Below are 16,774 nucleotides of genomic sequence, written 5' to 3'. Positions count from 1 at the left end.
ATCGCCGTAGAAGGTTACTTCCCAAAAATGTGGAGAAAATTATGTTTATAAAAATGAACTACATCTTCTACGAGGAAGGCCTTCACCATCCAAGACATCCAAGCACTGACTGTTCTCTAATGGCGGATTAAAGCGGCGATGAATTGATAGTCTGTGATGATGACGTACACACTGATGAGGGTGAGGATGAAGCTGAAGATGATGACGATAACATCTTTTTAAAACTTTCTATGTAAGTGTAGGGTGCAATCTACCCCCAAAGAGGAAAGGGACTTGTAGCATTTCCATATCACGTACCGTCTTGAAAGGCTGCTGTTTGGGCAATTTCTCCTTAAGGGTAGGGTGTCATAGACAGAGTGACCCCAAACTGGCTTTGTCCATTTCTCTTAATATTGTACAGTCTATAACGGCTGAATTGTTTAGTATTTTTGACAAGTGGAGGGCGGCCTAGAGAGCCAGAAACCAAACTGGCTTTGTCCATTTCAATTAATATTGGACAGTCTATAACTGCTGAATTTTTTTGTATTTTCGACAAGTGGAGGGGGGCCTAGAGAGCCAGAAACTAAACTGGCTTTGTCCATTTCAATTAATATTGTACAGTCTATAACGGCTGAATTTTTTTGTATTTTCGACAAGTGGAGGGGAACCTAGAGAGCCAGAAACCAAACTGGCTTTCTCCATGTCAATTAATATTGTACAGTCTATAACGGCTGAATTTTTTTGTATTTTTGACAAGTGGAGGGGGGCCTATAGAGACAGAAAGCAAACTGCCTTTTTCCATTTCTTTACATATTTAACTATAAGTGTAGGGTGTAATATACATCCAAAGACGATGGCTGCATTGCCAATATGCATAGATGGAGAGGAAGACAATCTGTTTTGTGTGTAAAATAAATGAAGGCCTAGCTACCAGGAATTAAACTGTTTTTTGGATCATTTATTACCTCTACAATTAGATTACTTATCTATGAAACAGTTGGAGCACTAAATTGGGTTATTTTAGGCCCAAAAACATTGATTTTCCAACAAAATAGCAAAACAAAACCAAACAAAAACAAAACCAAAACACGCAATGGCGGTTTTGCAAAACCAAAACACGACGGTAATCCAGATCCAAAACCGAATCCAAAACCAAGACACTGGGGTCAGTGACCATCTCTAATTATTACGCATTAAAGATGTTACAATAAAGCAGGAAAGTATAAAAACACCAAATTCACTACATTTTCCTTATAGTGGTTCACCCAGGCCCAGGGGATACCATCACATGTAGTCAGGATCAGAGAGACAGAACAATGTCACTATGTATACATATAACACTTAGTGAGGTCTTCATTGGTCCAGGGTTAATGATATTCCAGTTGCCTGCTGGTCATAGGTCAGTTAATTTGATCCTTTCAAAGGGTGAGGGGCAACTTCCCCCAACTGTTGTCTAGTTGTTCTCTCTGAATAACCAGTTCAAACTGACCCACACACGTTTGAGTACTTTTGAGTATTAATCTCACATTGCTTATATCTTGCGACCACTAGATGCGATCGCTACTCTGTCCAAACTGGGTTAATGCTGGTGATATAAGCTTTAATATGAGACCAAACTCTTTACTTTTTACAAGACCTGAACCATACTATAGTATTATCTATGCATAAATAAACAATCTAATACATTTAACTAATAAATAAATGTGGATTGAAACCTTAATAAATGTGCATTATTTACAAGTGTAAGTGCGAATGTAAATGTGTGTGTTATGAACCCGTGCGATTGCATCATAACACGTGGCGCATTAATCACAATCGCACGGTAAAACAATATTAATCAATTTGGTTTACTTCATCCAATTATTTGACTTCCACAGTTCATATTTTGATCAAAACATTTAAGCCTGCATCCCAGCAAAAAAAACAAACCCTCATGTATGCAGGTCCTACACTGACCTATGTACTTTAGACACCATTAAAATTCAGTTAAAATCAGATGCCCTCACCTTCCAGGTATAGGGGCATACATCTAGTAAGGGCTGACTTGTGTACCACACTCAAAAGAGCCTTAAATAGGTTTAATGGACATCTGCTAAGACAACATATGGCAATATTTTGGGACAAAACCAGAGAAAAAATAAGCTTGCACTCAGTTAATCCCATATTATATATGGTACCAGCTGCATGGCAATATAAATGCCCATATATATATACACAACAAAAAGAGAGGTGTTGTCATTGCTTATCCTTAACACTTCTTATATGTGTATAACTAGCAAAAGGAAAACATGAAGTGTTAGTTCATATTTTGATCAAAATATTCAAGCCTGCATCCCAGTGTCAAGAGCACAACCTCATTGTATGCAAATCCTACACTGACTTTATGCTTTAGACACGACTACAATGCATCCAGAAAAACTTGTCTCTTTTCACAATTTCCCCTCAGCACTCTCTCACTCTCTGGGACCCCTCCTCTTAATAGTTTCTGTCTCAAAAAGCCTCACAGCCTGGCTTTTTCCTGTGTCTTAGTGTCTCTCCTGAATTATGGCATTTTACTCATCCCCTTGGCAAAAGAGTTCAACAATGGAATCAAATTGGAGAGCTTCTCTATTAACAATGGCAACAAACATGGCTGCCCTCTTTGGTTTAGCTTTGGAACCTGTGGCTGAGACAAATTGAAACTCTTCAGGCATCAAAGGGTCACAAATCTTTGGTTTGAGCCATAAGGTTTGCCTTTTTGCAGAAGATGTAATGCTATTTGTAACTAATCCAGAGCCTACCTTATATACTATTCTAGAGTCATATAGCGAGCCTCCTATTACAAACTTATCACTAGTAGAACTGAAACCCTCCCTATAGATATGCAGGAAGCTAGCAGCAAAACCCTACAAGCTAAATGCATCTACGAATGGCAATCTAAAGCACTTTAATATCTGGAGATTAAAATTCCAGCTAACCTATTTGACATATATGAATTAATTTTCAGCTCTCTACTCATACAAACCAAATAACTATTACATTCTTGAAGGGATAATAAGGTCTCCTGCCTAGGTCATATTATGGAAGTGAATATGTTAATCCTAACACAACTAACGACTCTTCATTGCTCAAAAACAACAACATCAGAGAATCCCTCCCCCTTACACACACACACACACACACACACACACACACACACACACACGCTGCATATAAGCCATCATATCCCCTTTCCTTAAAAGTGACAGTGCAGTATCCTCCAATTCTAACTTCTAATAACATGCACGATGTACCCTACTTGTACATCGTGCATGCACTATCTATGTCTGCTTACCTAGCCCTGTTTTCTAATCTCAGGCTTACTTCATGGCTGACATTACCATCACTCTCTCTCACTGTCCCATTAATAACTTGTTCTGCATTACCAAGATATCTGTGTATTAGTGTTAAATCTGTAGATGTTTGGTCCTTCTGTCATTTTATTTTTCATGTATTATGTAATGTGTTATCGATAGTTGCTGTCTGTTTAATGTATACTAGAGTATATGTCATGTACTGCACTCTGGACCTTTTGTGGTGTCTTATAAGTAAAAGATAATAATAGCTTAATATGAGTGAATACACCCAAACTGGCTACTAGGTTTTCTGATCGGGACAGGCTGATGAATACTACATATTGTTCACCACTACTTACAAGTAAACAAAATCAACCTTATATTAAAACTGAGCCCACAACATTCTTAGTTTTGTTTTGTTTTTAATAAAGATAACATTTAACATTTGTAATGTTTAAGGTAGCAGCATTAATATAAAGCTGTAGCAGAACAAAACATATTTCAAGACTTCATTCTTAGCAGAATTAGTTACTGTGTGAAATTAGTAGTGGAGCGAGAGTTAGACTATCGAGACAAGATAATATTTCAGGCATTAAGCTTAATCCAGCACATCACTAGACTATATCTTTGTTCTTCTTCAATTATTTCAATGATTTGTTGACTAGGATTTAATCCACCTAAATCAGAGCAAAATCATCTGCCAGTGACGAATATCCTATTTACTGGGCTGGGTAGGGTGAACTCACAGCAGCTGGAAACCCTAAAGCTACTAATGAATTCTGTTCTCATCAGCAGGTGCTGTTGCACTAAATTAAAATCACTCCAAGAGGTTTCAGGGACACCAGGACAATTACAAGAGCCAACAGAAAGCATACAAAAATTATATAGAAAGAGAAATGTTAAATCCCAACCAGGAAGCATGAAAGGTTGGGGACTCCTTCCTCTCATTAGGCTTAAGTGAATGTGACATATGGGTCCCTGGGATGCAATGTGCCATGCATAATTGTGTTGATAGTGAGTGATGGCTCTTTCCAGGTTTCTTGTCATCAGGAGATGCATGGAGGTCATTAAACTTATATTTATAGTCCCGAATATCATTTACAGGGTCACATTTAGGGAAAATTGGCTTTCTGGCTACTAAGTATAAAACTGAACAAAATATTGAAGATAAAAATTGTTCCACTTCCACATGTTTAGGGCAAGGGCATACAATTATTATTAGTTGATAGCTTGCTACGTTACATACTGCATATATAGGTACTCTTTCTGATTGGTAACTAGGCAATCTTTTAAAGCGAATCAACCATGAACACTTGTTTTAAGAATGGAATATCTTCACATTTTATCATTTACAGTAATAAAAAGTGAATTATATAAAGTAATATTTGGTTTTTATTATATGACAACCATTTGCAGCAGATTGCATCTTGAGCTGGCCATACACAGGCCAATCCTGTAAGATTTTTACATTTCGATACACATGCATATGTGGCCAAATCTCAAATATCTGGATGCTACATGACATCATTAGTGTATATGACAATGACCACATACACAGTCAGATGCAGTCATCATCCCATTGCATTGCTTAAGCTATCACCTCCAATCCCTGACTCACTACCACCTTATTTGTAAATTCCCTTCCGTATAGGATGTAAGCGCTCACAAGAAGGGCCCTCTTTCCTCATGTTCTCCTTTTTCTATTGCAACACTGTCACACACCAGGCTCTCCGGTCCTGTCATTTACCTCTCCGCTGTCTTTCTAAGCTGTCCATGTGGTCCACAGGCTCTGCTGGTTTCAGATCTCTCTGCAAGATGCTGCTCTGTCTGTCTGCACTCCAGAGATCCCTCCAGAATCAGTGCATGGGCACTGCCATCTTGGTTTTGGTCACATGATTCTTCTCAGCCAATCAGGGGATAGCAACCTCCACTTAAGGTTTCCCTCCAAAACTAGTTCCTGAGAGCTGCCATCTTGGATCTAGTCATCTGATTCATCTCAGCAACTCAGAGTGCTGCATCAGCCCAGCTGACCAATCAGGGAACAACAACTACTATATAAGGACTTCCTGGAGCCCTTACCTGTTTGTAGTGCAACTTTGAATGTCCAAACGACAACCTGGTTCCCAGCAGTCTGCAGTCTTTCTATCGTTCCAGCTCAGACAGTGCAGTTAGCATTCCGTTCTGGTTCCAGCGTTCCAGCGCTGGAAACTTCATTACTGCCACAGCGGTTCAAGATTTGCAGTTACCCACAGAGCTTTTACCTCAACCTTTCTACATCACGGCAGTGGATGAAAGTCGCATATCAGATAGTATTATCACCCACCAGACTCATCCTCACATTAGAATGGGGGTTCTGCACTCAGAATTGCTTGAGTTTCTTATCATTCCCAAAGCTTCACATTCCTTAGTCCTAGGTTTACTTTGGCTCTGGTTACATAGCCCCCATATTGATAGGACTACATCTCAGATTACATCCTGGGGTGTATCTTGTGAAGACTCCTGTCTCCAATATGTTATACAACTTCGGACCACAGTCTCCTCTGGTCAAGAGATTCCACCCTTACCTTACAGGGACTTCTCTGACGTCTTTAGTACAGCTGGTGCTGACTCCTTACCACCTCATAGAGAGTGGTGTTGTCCTATAGATTTAATACCAGGGAAAACACCTCCTAGGCTTATCTACCTGCTCTCTCTCTCTGAGACTAAGTCAATGTCTGAATATATCCAGGATAACCTTGAGAAGTGGTTTATCAGTCCATCTTCCTCACCTGCCGGAGCAGGTTTCTTTTTTGTGAAGAAAAAAGATGGCGGTCTCTGCTCCTGGATTGACTATAGAGGTTCAAACGATATTACCATTTAAAATCGTTATCCTTTACCCCTTATCACAGAACTGTTTGATCATGTCAGAGGTGCCACCATCTTTACCAAACTAGACTTGAGAGGGGCTTACAATTTAATTAGAATTTTTGAAGGGGATGAAATTTTAACACTCGTGAAGGGCCCTATGAGTACCTTGTCATGCCATTCAGATTGAGTAATGTTCCAGCGGTATTCCAGCATTATGTCAATGAAATTTTCTGTCACCTCCTCTACAAAACAGTTGCTATCTACTTGGACGACATTCTTATCTTCGCTAAAAATCTGATCACATCGTGCCCATGTCAAAGACGTTCTTTCACAACTCCTTACCAACCAGGTCTTTTGTAAATTGAAGAAATACACCTTTGAAGTACCATCTATCTCCATTTCAGGTTACATTATTTCTGGTACTGATTTACAGATGGACCCAGAGAAGCTCAATTCTCAACTGGCCTCTTCCAACCACTCTCAAGGCGGTTCATTGCTTTTTGGATATTGCAAACTATTAGAGGAAATTCATTAGAAATCTCTCTACTCATCTGGCTCCTATCACAGCCCTTACCAAAAAGGGGTCTGATCCCTCCAGTTGGTCCAAAGACGCTAAAGCAGCATTCCATTGCATCAAGAAACTTTTCATTTTTGCTCCAGTTTTTAGCCAGCCTGATTTATCCCGACCTTTTATCCTGGAAGTGGATGCCTCTGGAGTAGGTGTAGGTGCTATTTTATCCCAGCATTTCGAAGATAGATATCTTCATCCCTGTGCCTATTTTTTTCACAAATTTCTGCATGCAGAGAAAAACTACTTTATAGGAGATCAAGAATTATTAGCCATTAATTTGGCTTTGGAGGAATGTAGACATTTGTTGGAAGGTGCCAAATATCCCATATCTTTCATCACAGATCATAAAAAAAAACCTTCTATATCTAAAGACAGCCCAGTGTCTCAATCCTAGACAAGCTAGATTGTTCTTTTCCAGGTTTGACTTCAAGGTAACCTATCGGCCAGGATCCCAGTATTGTAAGGTCAATGCCTTTTCTTGTTCCATGGTTCAAGATGAGAATCTTTATCTCACCAAAGAAAGTCCCATCATCGATCCTGTGTCCTTTTCTACCATCAATATTATTCCTACCCCGACTCTGGAAAAAAAAATTGTAGCTCCAGCATTTTGCAAGAAATTGCTTCAATGGGTTCATGGCTCTCAATTCTCCGGACATTCTGGAGTTCAAAAGACTCTGAAATTTGTCCAAAGATCCTATTGGTGGTCTACTCTCAAGCAGGACATCCAAGAATTCATAGCTTCCTGTTCCAGGTGTGCCCAACATAAAATATCTCCTCAAACACCTGCCGGCTAACTTCAACCTATTCCTCACCAACCCTGGACTCATCTTTCTATGGACTTCATTACTGATCTTCCAGTTTCTAATGGATTCAACGCCATCTGGGTTGTAGTTGACAGGTTCTCCAGCTTTGGAGCGGAGGGTAGTCCAGTAGGCCACTGGACTTCCCTCCGCTCCAAAGCTGGCTCAATTGTTTATTCAGGAGAATTTCAGACTCCATGGCTTGCCTTCAGAAATAATCTCAGATTGTCGGGTCCAGTTCGTGGCCAAGTTCTGGCTGTCTTTGTGTTCAGCTCTCCAAGTGAAGCTCAAGTTTTCGTCTGCCAATCAACCCCAAACAAATGATCAAACTGAAAGGGTAAATCAGGATTTAGAATCTTTTATTTGTATATTTGTCTCATCTTCACAAGACAACTGGAAAGAGCTCTTACTCATCGCAGAATTCTCCCACAAAAATCAGTACCACTTCTCCTCTGGATCTACATCCTTTTTCATGGTCTACGGGCTTCATCCTAGAATACCTGAATTCCAGCCTCTTCCTTCTGCCATTGTTCCCGTTGCTGATAATACTTTACGTCAGTTCACTAAAATATGTAAGGAAGTCCGTTCTTCCCTGTTAAAGGTTACCTCCAGTTAGAAAAAATTTGCTGATCGCATAGGTCGAACAATAAACAGTCTCAAACCAGGGGATCGAGTCTGGCTTTTCACTCTCAACCTGAGGCTTAAGGTACCTTCCATGACGTTTGCCCCTCACTATATTTGTCCATTTCCCATAGAACGAGTCATCAATTCAATAGCTTAAAAAATCAAATCTTCGAATCCCAAACTCTTTCCACATATCCTTGTTGAAACCTTTGGTCTTGAATACAGTGGTCGAAGTGGAAATTTAGAGGTGCTGTATGGAACTTTGAAATGAATGGCCGGGGGCCTGGGGCCTCCTGGGCCCCCCGAATGTTTAGGGATTTTGATAGAGTGAAATTAATTTTAGATGCATTTTAACACTATATAGTATAATATAAAACATATTAAATTATATAAGGCTTTCCACCTTGTGTCCCCCCACCTCTCCTGTGTCCAATTACCTTTCCTCTGTGTCCCTCCACCTCTCCTTCCTGTCTCCTTTGTGTACTTACATTTTCCCTCATATCTCCATAATATTATAATAAAACTTTCCAAAATATCTTCCTTATATCTTACCTGTTACCTTTTATCTTTCCTTTATCTGCTTATTTTCTCTATTCCTGTGTGCCCTTATCTTCATTGCAGGTATCTCCCCCTCCCTCCATATCTCTCATTCCGGTTCCAGCATTCCATTTCATTCCAGGTTCAGCAATACAGTTCCTGCCTTCTTTGCTAGTTTATCACCACCTGTACCTGTCCTTTCACCTACATGCAAAGGAGCATAATCAGGCACCCCAGCTTTGTGTTTGTAGTCACCAGCCTATTACCAGAGACACAACCCAGTGTGGGTACGGACAGATCTTCAGGCATGACAATCACTCTGCACCTGTAGGCCTTCTTCTCTAGCCCTGTTTTCTTGAGCCCAGGCCTACCACACATTGGACATTACCATCAATCTCACTCACTGTCCTATAAATGACTTGATCTGTTTTAACAAGTTGTCTGTGTATAATCTGTTAAATAGACGATGTCTGGTCTTGGTATTATTTTGTTTTGATGTATTATGTAATGTGCTATAGATCCTTGCTTTCTGCCTATTATTTTCTAATGTAAATGTCATGTAAGGCCCTGCAGACCTTTAGTTGTGCCTTAGAAATAAAATATAAGAAGAAGAAATTTACTGTAAATCCTCAACAGCATTTGATAGATCCCAATCATTTGGGGCACATAAATATTGCATTTCTGATTAGTTAGGCAGAGTTTTCTTCTGGTGCATCATATTTTGGCCTGCTCCCAATAGCCAAAGAACCAGTTTTTATTGTAATATTATTATTTTTATATGATACTGTTGGTGTTGCTTATTTTGCTTCTGTATTCAGTAGGAGATGAGTAGAGGTTTTCCAGGAGTTACCTTTTATGTAATTCCATAAGTCTGTATGAGAAGACATTTAAAACTTACATATGCTCCTCTTCTGTGTTCTGGACTAGTGAAAAAAACCAAGTTATTATTTAGATTGTTTCCTTTTACATTTTATTTTATTTAATCTTTTCAATAGGGGGCCTCTCTAATTTTGTGTTTACATTAATGTTGAGTCCATGGTTTTCACCAGGAAAAAGAAACTCACTGAGGATGCCACTGCTGGTGGCGAATCCATTTATAGTATTACTTACAGTCTACTGAAGCCTTCTATCTAACTTTTCTTTGCTTGTTTTTATTTTTTTACTTACTTTATTATTTTTTACAGTTAATTTATTTTGCCTATTTGATTTTTTGCACTGTTATTGTCCAGTGTCATATGACCTTTCATCTACTGCCAACTCACTTTCCTAATATCTATTAATACTACTCCTCTTTAGTCGCCATCTTTTCACTCAATTTTAGTTCATTCAGAATCCTATTATCCAATGTAGTTATTACACCTAAGCTATGCATGTACGCAAAAACATCCTATACCCAGATCCTGACCCATATCCATACATGCCATTTTTTCAACCTCTCACATTTTTATTTTTCAATAAATACTCTTGTAATTCCCATTTGCATGTCTCTTTAATTCTTCTTATAGCTGCAGCAGGTGTAATAGCAGCAGCAGATCTGGTTTGATGATTTTAAGTTGATCTTGAAATGTAGTAGTCATATATCATATACCCTGGCATTACTCTTCTAAAATGATTGAATTGTTCAAATAGATAAACAAAAACAGCAAAGCAACTTTCAGGCACAGTTCCCAGAGGATTCTCACTGAATATCTAATCTTCAACCAGAGTACAATGCCAGAGTAACAGCTAGCAGATTACAAATGGGAGCTTGGACTCAGGTCTCACAGAACCTTGAAGTGGGAATGATAATAGTAATAGAAATAGTAATGATAAAGTTACAGAAATATAAATATATTTCTGTAACCCTGGTACTAGGACCCAGGGAAGAGACTCAGATTGCCTTTGTGATGCTGAGAATGTAGGTCATGTGACAGTGATAGTTGGTGGATAGGAATAAGCAAAATTAAGGAAGATTAAGGGCAGAGTCACTTTATGAGAGAGAAGGTGATTGGCAGTTGTTGTAGGAATGTATTAACTGTGAATAAAGTAGGGGAGTAATGCAAACTATAATGAGGATTGGAGTGAGAAAACCTATCGGCTACATCTTGTCAATGCTAGCAGAGCAGAAAGAAATACTAACACACCAAAGTGAAGCATCATCATCAACATTTAGCTATATTCCGTATATCCGTTTATTCATTTATTTGACATGCTCATCTGTGCTATGTTCTTCAGGGATTGCCATGCAGAAGAGTAGGTGAGTATTGGAGGTGGCAGAGAATGGGGACAGGAAGAGGGAGATTCTAACAGCGAAATTACAACTTTAAACTCCCAGACAAAGTACTCCACAAAGCATAAGAACTCGAGAGAGAACAGCTTCTAATGTACAAAGGAATGAAAAACAGCAAATATATACCACACTCCCTAACTTCATCACTGAATACACTAGTCAACACTGACAGCTCTCAACCATCCCCAACAAAAAAATCATATGTGACTCCAACCAAAGGCATCATCTATCTGCTACAATGCATGTGGCCATGCAGTACAAAGGAAGAACTATAAGAGTCCTCAATACAGTGATACAAGACCACCTCAGTAAAATAAAGAAAGAGTATTGACTCACAACATACTGAAAACTACAGAACTCATCACAACCACGACCCTTCACAACTAAGCTAAGGCTAGTCAACCAACCATGGAGAGGAGGTGACTTCAAAGCACAAATTTCAAGGGGAAACAAAGTGGATCCACAAACTGAACAATCTTAACCCTAGAGGATTAAAAATCGACATTGAACTGAGCCCCCTATTCTGAATCCAACATACATGTGAGCCCCTCTTTATCTACAAGACATCCCATCTCCCTCCATTGATTCCATCCGCTAATCTATGTCCCACATCTCTACTTCTCCCACTTTACCGCCTCCATGACCTCCCCTCTTTCTCCCTGCCTCTAACACTACCTCTTCCTCATCACCCTTTCCATCTATTACACCAATTAGTCCTTTCCCTCCATCTTTCCACTACTCTTTACTTCATTCTCCACTTCATCATCTTCTCCCCCCCCCCCCATTATTTCTGTTAGTAAATATTCTCCTTCCCTTACAAATTTACCTTACTTTTACTATTATTCATATAATTTTTCATCATAATTATTTAAATTTATTTTTTATTTTATTTTTAGATATTTTTTATTATTTATATATTTACTTATTTGTATTTGTTTTTTATTTTTTAGATATTTTTCTATCTATCTCCAATTAATTTATCATTTTCCTTTGCTTAACTTTATTATTTCATTTTTCTTCTATCCTTCAGTTCTTTCTAATATCTCCACTTATTTGCTCTATCCTATAGAGTAATGGGGTGGTGTTCCTTTTCTTCTAATCTAGTTTTACTCCAATCTCACTTATCCTTACACCACTCTCATTTCTACAGCAAACATCCTCCTATCAAATGCTGTCCACTCCTCACCCCATTTTACTGACTAAATTTACTAAATAATAGGACCCAGAACCTCCTACCTTTACTTTCTTCAGCACTCTCACAACAACACCACAGCAACAAGCACAGGTAATTCTAAACCCTCTTCCAGGGTGATAATGATGACCGCGTAAATATTAAGAGTAACAAAGTTAACATTTGGGAGTCGCATTTACTTTAACATCCCAGCATAAGTAAAATTTGGTTGGCAACTATTAAGTGCACCAACGGGACCAACTATTATGATTGTTTAGTTAGGCATGCATTTAGGTATTATTGATTTGCCTGTGGGTGTGACTGCAAGGGTGTGAGAGTCAGAATTTTGTTTGAGCTCCGTGAAAGCAATAATCCCATTCAGTTGTTGTGATTGCCATTTTATTATTATTATTTATAATCTGCATTATTTATACCCTATTTACAATGTATTTACAATTGTCTTTTGTCAATATGCCAGTGGTGGTCTTTATATGGAGTTGCCTCTGTGTGTGGTAGGTGCTAGGGGTCTCCTAAATCCGCCCACTAGAATCCCTTTTACATTCTTCAAGCAACATCAAAAATTTTGGTGGCGGTATTGTGCCAGAGATGCAAAGGTCAGACCACACATACCAACAGTTCCACGCATCATCACTTCCTCCTTCCTGTCGAGTATTCCAGAGGGCATGCTACATTTCTTTATGTATTCCCAATATGTGGTCACAAAGAAAAGCTGGATAGAAGTTCTTGCTTCTTGTGAATCCCCTTATGTCTGACTATTCTAGAATTATGTATTAGTTTCACCATTTCATTCATAACCTTGCTTCTGTGAAATACAGACAGTGTTTATAAATCTATACTTTATTTTGAATGGTTAAGAACAAATGCACAGGAGAATGCATGGGAGTCAGGTCTGTTTCATATGTTTATTAACAAGTCCTTGTTGGGAATTGCTCCCAGAAAATTGGCATCATCATATCTATTTCAAGGTCTGGGTTCATAACAATTCATAATATTGAATTGATTAAAAAATAAGCTCCACTTAGCTTGATGGAGTGACAGGCATCAAGCATCAAGCAGACTTGAGAAATTCTAGATTTTGATGATCTGTGAGGACCACTATTTACTGACCTGCAATTTTCTAAGAGGTGTATCCATTATTTGAAGGTGACTACAATGACTAGAAGCTCTATGTTTCCCATGTCATATCACTATAGTAATATAAATATATAATTTATGATTGGATGGGTAATACATCAGGAAAATCAATCATATGGTTGCAATAGATTATTATATCCTATTCTCTGTGACAAAATGTCTCAGCCTCTGAAGGCGAGAAGAAAGTTGTCCTTTTTTGGTTAGTTGGGTGATTGACTCAATCATCCCAGATACATTTTGGATAAACATCTGTAGAAATTAGGAAAACTCATGTATCTTTCCTTCTCCTTCATATTTTTCAGGTTGATCAAACTACAACAGCTTGGACCTTGATTTGGTCCATGTGTAACTTGAGGGGAGATGATGTATCCCAGGAATTGAATCTGTTTCTGGTAAGATGCAAGCTTTTCCAGCTTTATGCAAAATTGATGTGTCCTATCTAATAATGTACAGCAGAACCCTCACTAGATATTTTAGGGGCTTGGGGGCGATAGAGTACACATGCCTCTCTCCCCAATTTGATGTGTGTTTAGGCAAAATATTTGCTAAACGGAGTCTTTTCAACAATTCTGGGATAAAAGGAGGGTGTTTGTCTTTGTTTAGTTGTCTGTAATCAACACACAGTTTAAGAACATAGGTGCTCCAGCAGGAGGGGTAGATGTGTGAATAAATTATGTTATTCCAGATTGATTAAGCCACAGTACTTAACATGGTCAGCCCCAAATTGGAATGGTGGATGTGGGAGAATAGCAGACAGTTGTATTGATCAATACTGCAATTTTTCTGTAATTCCAACATAAGGTCTTTTTTGCTAATCCTGGCTATACTGGCAATTGTATTTCTACTAGCGTCAGTATGCCCAATCAGTTACTGACTGCCATATCTTGCTGGGACTTGTAACTCCACAAATGTACTTAATGTTTTAAACATTTTATCCTACTGCCCATGATGGGCCCGATTCTCCCAGGGACTTCCAGTCCATGTTGACCAGGTGGGGACTGGTGACACATTATGATAGGGGGACCCCACCACACAGGTCTCCCTGTTATAGTGAAACCAGCCTAGCCTGGCAAAGCCTGGTGTTTGTTGCTGTTTGCCCCCCTGCAGTAGCAGTAACCAGGCCAGTCTATAGCACTGGTACTAGTAAATGATTTGGGCAAGACTTTTATTTATTTATTTTGTAAATGGCAGTCATTATCATCATTACTGTTATATCTTTGCTCTTACTCCAGCCACATCAAGATAAGATTAGCCTTATGCATATATAGTAATATATATATATATATATATATATATATATATATATATATATATATATAAAAGTGCAACTCAAAATACATATGTAAGGCCACAGTTTTGCAGCAATAATGTTATTTCTTGGTTCGAGCTGTATATCACGCCCCTGAGTGACTAAATATCTGCTTGGCATGGCTTTGTGTTTAATGACCGTTCAATCCAAGTGCCAAACTGCTGGATCATATGTGATTGGATAAAGACTCACTATATTCTTTCACCAGTTGCTATCTGAAAACGTCCAAAATGCCCTAACTGGCCATAAAACATTTATGACTGCCTAAAGTTTATTTGATTATTATCTCAATTTGTAACACTTTCTTTAAGTTTCTATAAGTCAGTATTTCCCAAAAAGAAGAGGAGAATGGATCTCTCAAAAGTGTGTCTTTAAAATTGAGTACAAAGTGAATAAAAGGATCTCCAAAAATGTCAATACCCAACCTGTTTCAATTGCTACAAGGGGACTACAACTACCTCTTAAATGTAGTGACCTTATCTATGTAAAAGGAAAAAAAAGGACGGGAAAAAGTGAAGAAAGTTTATTTTAAAATGGTATAAAAGTGTAATTTGGTTAGAGTATTTTCTACAGCTATATATTACAGTATATTTTGCTATTTTAGCCATTTACACTTTGGATTGTCAGAGATGTATGTAGGTTCAGCGGGTTTTCAACTCTGACTCTGCTGAATTTGCTTTCTTGTGAACACAATTTGTGACAACAGAAACGATGCTGGAATCAATCAAAGTTGTAATAATATGGCATGTATTTGTGCTCCTCTGTCTTCTCAATATGTTGTTACAGGGAGTTCAAAGTTCATAAGGAATGTCATTAATCATCTTCCTCAGTGCTGTGTGCCTATTGGACAGTTCTATTAATCAGAGTCCTATCAGACCTACAGCATGGTTAGGTCTCCATTGTCCTGTTCCCTACCTATCATACAAAGATAAGATTATCAGTGACAGCCAAGACACCCATTGAGCAACAGCAGAGTTAGGGGATAAAATAGAGGATTTTTTTTCTTTATTTATCCTCCTGTCTTGAAGATGAGCTGTTTCTTGTCTTGTCAAACTGCATCCCTTTCTTTAAAGAATCCGCTTTAAGAAACCAATTTGTCACGCTGGACAATCATGTGAGATTCCATAAAAGCTACAGCAGCTTTAGGGAAAAAAATAAATCAGAAGGCTTTAAACACAGACAGAAGGGGTTTTGAAATCCAGTTGAGTGGTCAATATCAATTAATCTTTAGGATACAAGGAGATTGAGAGGATGAACTGGTAGTGAAGTGTCAAAAGCTTAAGATGAAAGAAATTATTGATATTTCTCTTCCATGTTATTGTTTCAGTCCCATGTGGTATGGGCTTGCTGTTATGATGTCATTGCACTAATGCAGAGCCAAGCAGTAAATATTTGTTGTACCGTAGATTTTTATTTCCCTTATTTTAATATAAGTAAATATAGGCATCATCAGTGGCATACATGTCAGCCGTTTTATTTTGTATGACTTGTTTAGCAGTCTCTATAATTTCACTGGGTACTTATTGAAGATCCTGTGTAAATCAAACTTTCTCCAACCTCTGAAGCATTTCACTTGCCTGTCTACAGAAATGAGCACATTGCCATCACACCTGTATGTAGGGACATCTACAACTCCCACTGCTAGCAATATATGCTTAGTCTTCATCCACATCATCATTAAAGTTTATTGGATATACATCTGCTTTCTATTCAAGGATGCTCTTATCTATGAATAGATAATGCATTCAATCTATTTTTATGTGTTTAATAAATTTAAACTTCTCATCTTGTCTTCTGCTTTGCTTTGTGATTCCATCATATTCTTTGCATGCTTGTATTATTGTGTTATATTGTTTGAGTGCTCTACTGCTAGTCACGCTGCACTCAAAGTAAAACAAATAAAAAAGAATGATCCTATTTGTGATAATATACCTTACTTTGATATAAACATGCACCATTACCTTTAATAAATACATCTTTGTTATTTATGTTATGAGCGTAGTTCTTAGCAGTCCTTCTATTCTTGCCTCCAAAAAGATTTTAGTGGAACCAATTCATTTCACTTCTTCTTTATTTGTACATCATATAAGTTATTTTGCTTTTTTCTCTATTGTAGCATGACACACTAACTTCAGTTTAGATGTTTGATACAAAGTCCCAAAGAATCACACACATACTTTTTTTTTAAATGATTATTA

Source organism: Mixophyes fleayi, chromosome 2 (assembly GCF_038048845.1).
Source record: "Mixophyes fleayi isolate aMixFle1 chromosome 2, aMixFle1.hap1, whole genome shotgun sequence".
NCBI lineage: Eukaryota > Metazoa > Chordata > Amphibia > Anura > Limnodynastidae > Mixophyes > Mixophyes fleayi.
This window is presented reverse-complemented; position numbering follows the sequence as displayed.